Source organism: Mastigoproctus giganteus, chromosome 1, assembly GCF_048544385.1.
Source record: "Mastigoproctus giganteus isolate SK-2022 chromosome 1, ASM4854438v1, whole genome shotgun sequence".
NCBI classification, from domain to species: domain Eukaryota; kingdom Metazoa; phylum Arthropoda; class Arachnida; order Uropygi; family Thelyphonidae; genus Mastigoproctus; species Mastigoproctus giganteus.
This window is the reverse complement of record NC_143575.1, coordinates 152,092,487-152,100,817: the sequence shown is the minus strand read 5'-3', so window position 1 is coordinate 152,100,817 and position 8,331 is coordinate 152,092,487.

Here is an 8,331-nt window from a genome sequence, read left to right as displayed (position 1 = left end):
ATTAACGTTTGAAAATGGCAGAAGGTTATCAGATTATAGCAGGATACTTAATGATTTTGTAATAACTGAAAGCAAAGTGGAGGGGAAATTGTTGAAGTTAAACATAAGAAAAGCACCTGGGGTGGATGGGATCTATCCAGTTAAATTAAAGGAGGCGGCAAAGCAACTAAGCAAACCCTTAGCCATAATTATGAGAGCATCCTTGGACTCAGGGGAGGTTCCCACGGACTGGAGATGTGCAAATGTATCTCCAATTCACAAAGTGGGATCGAAGTGTGACACGAGTAATTACAGACCAGTTAGTTTAACTTCTGTTCCGGGTAAAATAATGGAGTCAGTGGTTATAGATGCATTGCAGGATCATCTAGACAAGACTGCAGCAATAATTCAGACAGCATGGCTTTGTTAAGGGAAAGACTAGTCTGACAAATTTGATAGGATATTATGATGTGGTTACAATGGAACTGGATGCAAAAAATAATTTTGATATCATATATTTGGATTTCAGGAAAGCTTTTGACACTGTTGCGCATGGGAGACTATTGTGCAAATTGGAGCAGAATGGTATTAAGGGTAAGTTGCTACAATGGATAAAAGGATGGTTAAATGGGAGAAGACAGAGGGTGGTAATCAATGGCTGCTGCTCTTCTTGGACTAATGTTATTAGTGGAGTCCCACAGGGTTTGGTGTTAGGGCCACTGTTGTTTTGTATATTTATCAATGATATCGATGAAGGTAAATCAGGCTTAATGTCGAAGTTTGCAGATAATACAAAGGTTGGCAGGGTTGTTAACGACAGTAATGGCAGTGTGCTACTGTAACAGGATCTAGATAATTTGGGCAGATTAGCTAAGAAGTGGCAACTGAAGTTTAACCTTGACAAATGCAAAGTACCACATATGGGTAGAAGTAACCCCAGAGAAACGTACCAACTGTGTGGTGCTACACTTAAGGTGGTAGAAAATGAAAAAGACCTCGGAGTAATTGTGCAGTCAGATATGAAGTTTTCTGAGCAATGCAGAAGTCAGATATGAAGTTTTCTAAGCAATGTCTGCATTGCTTAGAAAACTTCATATCTGACTGCACAATTACTCCCAGGTCTTTTTCATTTTCTACCACCTTAAGTGTAGTACCACACAGTTGGTTACTTTCTCTGGGGTTACTTCTACCCATATGCAGTACTTTGCATTTGTCAAGGTTAAACTTCAGTTGCCACTTCTTAGCCCATCTGCCCAAAGTTTTCTGAGCAATGCAGACAGGCTTCCAGGGCAGGTCATGGGGTTTTGTCAATGATATATAGGAATTTTGCTAGCAGGGAGGTGATGGTCCCTCTGTATAAGGCAATGGTCAGGCCACGCCTTGAGTACTGCGTACAGGTCTGGAGGCCTCATTTTAGGAAGGATGTAAATTTACTTGAACGTGTACAGAGAAGGGCAACAAGATTGGTGAGGGGAATGAAGGGATCCTCTTACCAAGAGAAGCTTACGTTCTGCAAATTGCAGTGGTTGGAACTAGGCACCTGCACGGTGATCTGATTGAGGTGTATTAGGCCTTTAATGGGTTGAGCACGCTGAATTCTGATGGGATCCTTCCACTTGTTCAGATTACGAACCAAAGGGGGCATAATTCAAATTAAGAAAAGACAGATGTAGAATAGATGTGCGGAAATTTGCCTTTAGCTAGTGGGTGGTTAATTGCCGGAACAAACTTCCATCTGTCGTTGTGGAAGTTGACAGGTTACATAAATTTAAGGAGGAACTGGACAGGCATTTGGAGGGAATAGTGTGATTTTTTGTTTTTTTTGGTTGATTCTGCATAAGCTCATACACTTGCTTTCTTGCATCACATGCCACTACTACTACTTCCGTGATGTAGTCTGTTTACGCCTGTCTGTTTTTGCTTTTTCCTTCTTTAAGAAAACTGGTCTGCCTGTGTCAATGTCATCTTCTGGATGAATTTCAAGAACTGTGTCATCTTCGTCTGCTTTTCATCGATGACCATGGTATCAGATCTGAAATTGTATCTATAAGTTCTTTCAGAGCATTTGGTTTGTTCTTTCAGTTGCCGATTGGGATTCTTATCTGGATTTAGATTGTTCCTTTGATGTAGATTGATTTCGCCCAACCAGATATAGAGATATTTGGAGGGACTGAGCAGTCAATTTGAGTTGATACTGAGCGTAGTCGTTGGGTAACTGACGTGTACGTAGATGATTTAGCAGGAATTGCAAAATGTTTCTTTGCCTCTTGATATGATACCTTATGCTCTATTTTATATTTCTGAATGTTCTCTCGTATCCATTGCTCACATCCTTAGAGAAGGCAGAATGTTACTGCGACAGGACAGTTTTGAGTTTCATTGTTACTGTTGGTATGTGTCTTTCAAACCACAAGTGACTACGCCTCTGCACATAGTTTGCGAATGACCAAATTTTTGCCACTTGAAGCACCATACTGGATTGGGAATGTATAGTTGAACATGACATCTGAGATATCCAGCTTTTATAGTTGTGGGGAGAATTGGTGTTTTAAATGGCAGTATGACTGGCTGAGTAGGGTTCGGCTCTCCATCTTTTTTGATAAAAATTCTTTTTGCATGGACATTTTGGTTGTTTAATTCATGGACAAGTTCACCTTCTGATACATTTAGGAGATTCCATTCTGATATTATCTCCTTAGAGGAGTTCAAGGTGGCACATGGATAACGTTTGTGGGAATTCCACCTAAGGTAGAAATTGTGAAGTCTCTCAGCATGTCTGTGTTCATTCACCTCCACTAATAAATCTCCAGATCTTAATTGGCAAACCATTTTTGGAGGGCCAGCCTCAATTTTGAGACATTTCAGAATCAAAAACGGGGATAGCTTACTGGAGGAGGAATGTTATATTAAAAAGAGTGGAGCAGAATAAGCCGTCCCTTCTATTTTTTCTCTTGGCATGGGATATGTTTTAAGTCATCATGATCTGGGTCATGCCAATCTAGATCTGGATCCAAAGATACAGAGCTGGACTGTTTTCTGTTGTACATTATTGCTCATTTTCGCTCTAGGAGAGTAGATTTCTTCTCCCAGGTTTCCAGCCCTGGCATGTAGAGGCAGGAACATATGCCACCAGTGACCAAGCAATAAGGATTTAGTTGTTAATATACTGGTGTGCAAAACTTAAGGACCAACACTATTTCTAAAGGTTACAACCACAAAATCTTTACTTAAGGCACTCTTTACTGATGAGAGTAGATTCAGTCTCAGCAGTGATTCTGTATGTCAACTAATCTGGCGAGAGAGGTTGGTACACGGTATCACCCCGCAAACATCACTGAAAGGGATCGATATGGCGGTCGAGATATTCTCGTCTGGGGAGGCATTATCTTCGATGGACATACACAACTCCAGATACTGGAAGGCGGTAGTACTGTAACCGATGCACACTACTGTACTGAAATAATCCTTACCCACGTGTGTTCCGAGGTGCTGTTGGCCCTGAGTTCGTGTTTATGGATGATAACACCACACCCCATCACACTGCAGCTGTTGATATGCTTTTGGAAAGTGAGGACATTGTTTGTATGGATTAGCCTGCCCATTCTACAATCTAAATCCCATCGAACACATATGGGACGCTCTGGGGAGAAGCCTAGCAGCACGGCCACACACACCAGAAAATGGCGTTGACAGAGGAATCAACAATGTTACCGCAGGAACTTATCAATAACGTTCTATGTATGGACAGGTATCAACATTAGGGGTAGCCATATCTCCTATGTTCCATCTTTGGCAGTGATGCATCTGTATCATGGCAACCAGTGCTATGTTGTCATTATTGAATAGTCCCTCCGTACTGTTGTTTCCGTTGTGTCTGTGTCCTTTCCTTCATCATTTCTGTCCCTCACTTGGTTCCTTTGGTTTTCACCTGTGGCTTCTCATAGGCCAAGCCTATGAGAAGCCACAGGTGAAAACCTGACTGGTCATTAAGTTTTGCACACCAGTGTAGTTAGTCCTATATAGAAAAAGAAAGGTATCTTGCTTTCTGTCAAGTGAGCTAACTTTTTTACTTCAGAAGAGTAAAATTAAATAACTTTACAAAAATAACGCTATATTACACTCGTGTTCAAAGAAAGTGCATCCTCTTAAAATTGTAATTGTCATCTGAATAACATAAGTATATGGCAATATTTCTTACAGATTGCATAAGATTGACAAGCATAGGCGATGACGTAATATTGCAGCAGCTGCAGTCATTCCTTGGATGTGTCAAGATGCTGAGTTACATGCATTTGACACCACAAAGAGTGCTATTGTTGCTTTACATGAAGATGTTCTTCCCGTCATATTGCTTATAGAGTGTCTTGTAATCAGTTGACAGTGAGTAGATTTCTTTCCAAACTCAAGAATACTGGTTCTGCTGAGAGGAAGAAAGGAAACCGGATGCAAATGAGTCTCTATGACAAAACATAATCGCGTTTTGAAGCACTTATGCCTTAAAAACTGTAAAGCTTCTTCGTCTCAGCTGAAAAGAGAATTGGAAGAACATACATGAGTGGTAGCAAGTGCATTAACAGTCAAAAGACGCCTCTTCAAAAATGGACTTGTAGCCCATCATCCTAAGAAGCAGCCCCTCTTCACACAAAAAATGAAAAAAGGCCCGATTAATTTGGTGTAAGGAGCATGTCAAATGGACCCCCAAGCAGTGGAAGTCAGTTATTTTCTCAGATTAGACATTCAACCTGCGTGGCTCAGTTATTTTCTCAGATGATTAGAAATTCAATCTGGATGGGAGACAAATGACTCGCCATAGACATGGTGAAGAATACCATCCATCTGATGGTATTCTTCACCAGAAGAGATTCTATTGCTGAACCCAGAGAGATTCTACCATTAACCTGTCTGAGAAAAGCAGTGCCTTTCTAGAAAATGTTCTTCTGCCATTCGATCATCCTTTTATCCATAGCAGTAACTTGCCACAAATGCCACACTACTCCAATTTGTAGTGGTTTTACATGTGACACTGAAAAATGAAGCATTCAGTTCCTGTGTTACTGCAACCTAGTACCTAATCAGATTTGTCAGACAAAATCCCCCCCCTTAAACAATTTCCATTTCATTCCTGTTAAGATGATCCAAAAGTAATATCTGGTGAGTATGGGCTTGGCAAACCCAGGGTCGTGAGCTGGATATCATCATTCTTCTCTTTCTTGCTGATTCCTTTCTACTTCTGACTCTCTCTCTCAGGGTAACTCGGGAATTTTTGGCTGGTGCAGCATAAGCCTCAGGCTTTCTTGCACTATATGGCTAATAATAATAAATAATTCTTGGTAATTCAACCGATCCCATTATATAGAAGTCCGATCCCCTGGAATAGAAGTCAAGCTTACATGTCGATAATTATTCACTTTGCCTTTTGATCCCCCTTTGTGAATAGGATAGACACTTGCACATCTCCAATCGACAGGAACCTCTTCTGAATCCAAAAAGGTGCTCCTAAAATTGTGTCCAGAGGCATGCTAACTTCTTCTGTTGCTTTTAATATAATTGGATAATCCCACCAGCAACCTCTGGCCGATGGAATCTATTTACTTTTATTTTAGCTTCATTAATTTCTCTTCCATTTTCTTGTCAATAATCATAAAATCATTTAGATCCCAGTTATAATTTGACATACTTCTGTTATTTCCTTCCCTAAAAACTTCTTTGCATGGGAATGTAAATGCTAAGCACATATACATCCACCTGTCTGCAAATAATTTTCATTTCATGAAAATCCATGAAAATGAATTTTATGTTTTACTCTTTTGGAATGATTTGTCCAGCCACCATAAATATCATTAAAATCAGTTCAATAGAAATCTTGAAATTTCATTTTTCCATTCATCTCCATCCATTGATTTTGAGTGGATGGGTTTTCCTAAAATTTTATTTTGGCTTCTGGGAAGATTTGTAGAGCTACCCCAGATTTCATTAAAAACAAAAACCAATATAAATCCAACAGTTATTTCTTTCTCCATCCATCTGCATGTAATAACTTGACTCACAAGGGATTCATGCAATTTTACACTCTTTTAGAATGATTTCTTGGGCATTCGCAAATTTCATTAGTTGCCAGCAGAAATGTGCCATTATTTCTTTTATTCATACTCATTAAAAAAGTGATCCATATATTGTATGTCGTAGCCGAAGCACTGGATATTATGTTTGTTGCTGTGATCAACAAATTAATGTACAGAAAAAATATCTGTTCACACTTAAGTCATTTTACTTTTTTTTTCTGTCATATACAGTCCAATCTTGTTAATACAAAGTTCAAGGGACCTAAATTTTCATGTTTTGTAATAATGAGGTTCCCCAAAAGTTTCAAAATTTGTTTTTTTTGTTTTTTTTTGGTACATACTATATATCCAAGGATAATAAATAATATCAAAAATAAATGAAAAAATAAATTAATTTAAATTAATAATATACAATAATAAAAATAAAAAATAATAAAAACAAAAGCCTTTTCTAACAATACAGTAATAGCAATAACAAATTTTTTAAAGATTTCATTTTATTTGTAAGATAAACTAAGAGAAAAGCAATTAACATAAATGAAAATATTGTACAGTATATATTTTGATATATACAATATTTTAGTATCACAGTAAAAAGAAATACAGCATCATATATTCTGATGCTGCATAATATAAAAGGAGATATACAAACCATTAAATTTTTAATAAATTAATCTAATTTAAAGAAAATTCAATGTTGTTTGCAGAGTTTTTGTCCTATATACATTTTTATCTACAGAATCAAATGCAATAGTTGTTTCTTTATCCACATTACTGTAGGCCAACAGATTCTCTATAATGCTCGATGCATTTTAAGCATCTTTTTTAGATGGCAGTATATGCGTCTTCACTTTTGCTGTCGCTGGTAACAAAAACACCATCATTTTGCTTGGGGCTCAGCAGCACTTCTGGTGTTGGCATTGCTGTGGTAGCAACTTTATCATCCACCTTCACAAAACTCTTCAAATTCACCAACAAAATTCACATTTCTCCATTCCTCAATGTTGCTATCACATTCGTCTGCTTGATATTATTTTTCAATGATATTCTCTCCAAAGCCGCTCTTTCTGAAGCAGTTTATTACACTTGATACTGTCCCAAGTAATAACAAGATTACGGATAACATCCAAGACATTCCAATGTCTTGGAAATTCCCTCCTTCTATGTTGCGGATTAAGTACCTTATCAGGCAGGCTCTATAGGGGTTATCTATCTCTTGAGGTTATAAATAATGCCTCGATCCAGTGGCTGCATAAAACTGGTAGTACTGGGAGGTAAAAAACAACAGCTGTATTATTTGTCAACTTATATTTATCAAGATGTTCCTTTTTCTGAAGCCATTCTTCTCTCCACTTTTGATAACCAAGACTGAAAAATTTTGGCCATAAGCCAAGCACTTCTATTGGCCTCATAATCACAGGTAAGTTGTTTAACTTCTTTAAAACATCCTGGCTTTGAAAACTTACCAACCACAAGTGGGCATAGTTTTGTACCGCCATTTGAATTGCAGCACAACATAATGGTGAGTATTTGTTTACTCAGGCCTTGAATGGGTTGAGCAAGCTGAATTCTGATGGGATCCTTCCACTTGTTCAGATTACGAACCTAAGGGGGCATAAATTCAAATTAAGAAAAGACAGATGTAGAATAGATGTGCGGAAATTTGCCTTTAGCCAGCGGGTGGTTAATTGCTGGAACAAACTTCCATCTGTTGTCGTGGAAGTTTACAGGTTAAATAAATTTAAGGAGGAACTGGACAGGCATTTGGAGGGAATAGTGTGATTTTTTTTTTTTTTTTTTTGGCTGATGCTGCATAAGCTTGCGGTATCAGCTCTTTCGGGGGTAACTCGGGAATTTTCTTCTTCTTTTTTTTTTTTGGCTGGTGCAGCATAAGTCTCAGGCTTCCTTGTACCATATGGCTAATAATAATAATTCCATGGAGAGTGAGGGAATATGCAAATAGCTTAAAAAAAAACTATTTTTATTCTTTTGTTAATTTAACAGCTCATCCTTCACAATGATATTTTTCAGAGTGCACTTATTGTAGCTACCATAAACTGGTTTTGTTTTCACAAAAGTAAATTCTAACAAGTCAATGCTATCCTTCAGGAAGCAGGTGGCCAGATGCAATAATAGGGACAATAACCGGACAATTGTGCCAAGATTTGTATTAAACACACAAAATAACATTTATTTCTCACAGGATGAAAACGAACTTTGTAATATGCATTAACTGACTTTTGTAATAAATGAATATATTTACACAGAAAAGCCTATCCTTTCGTAGGGG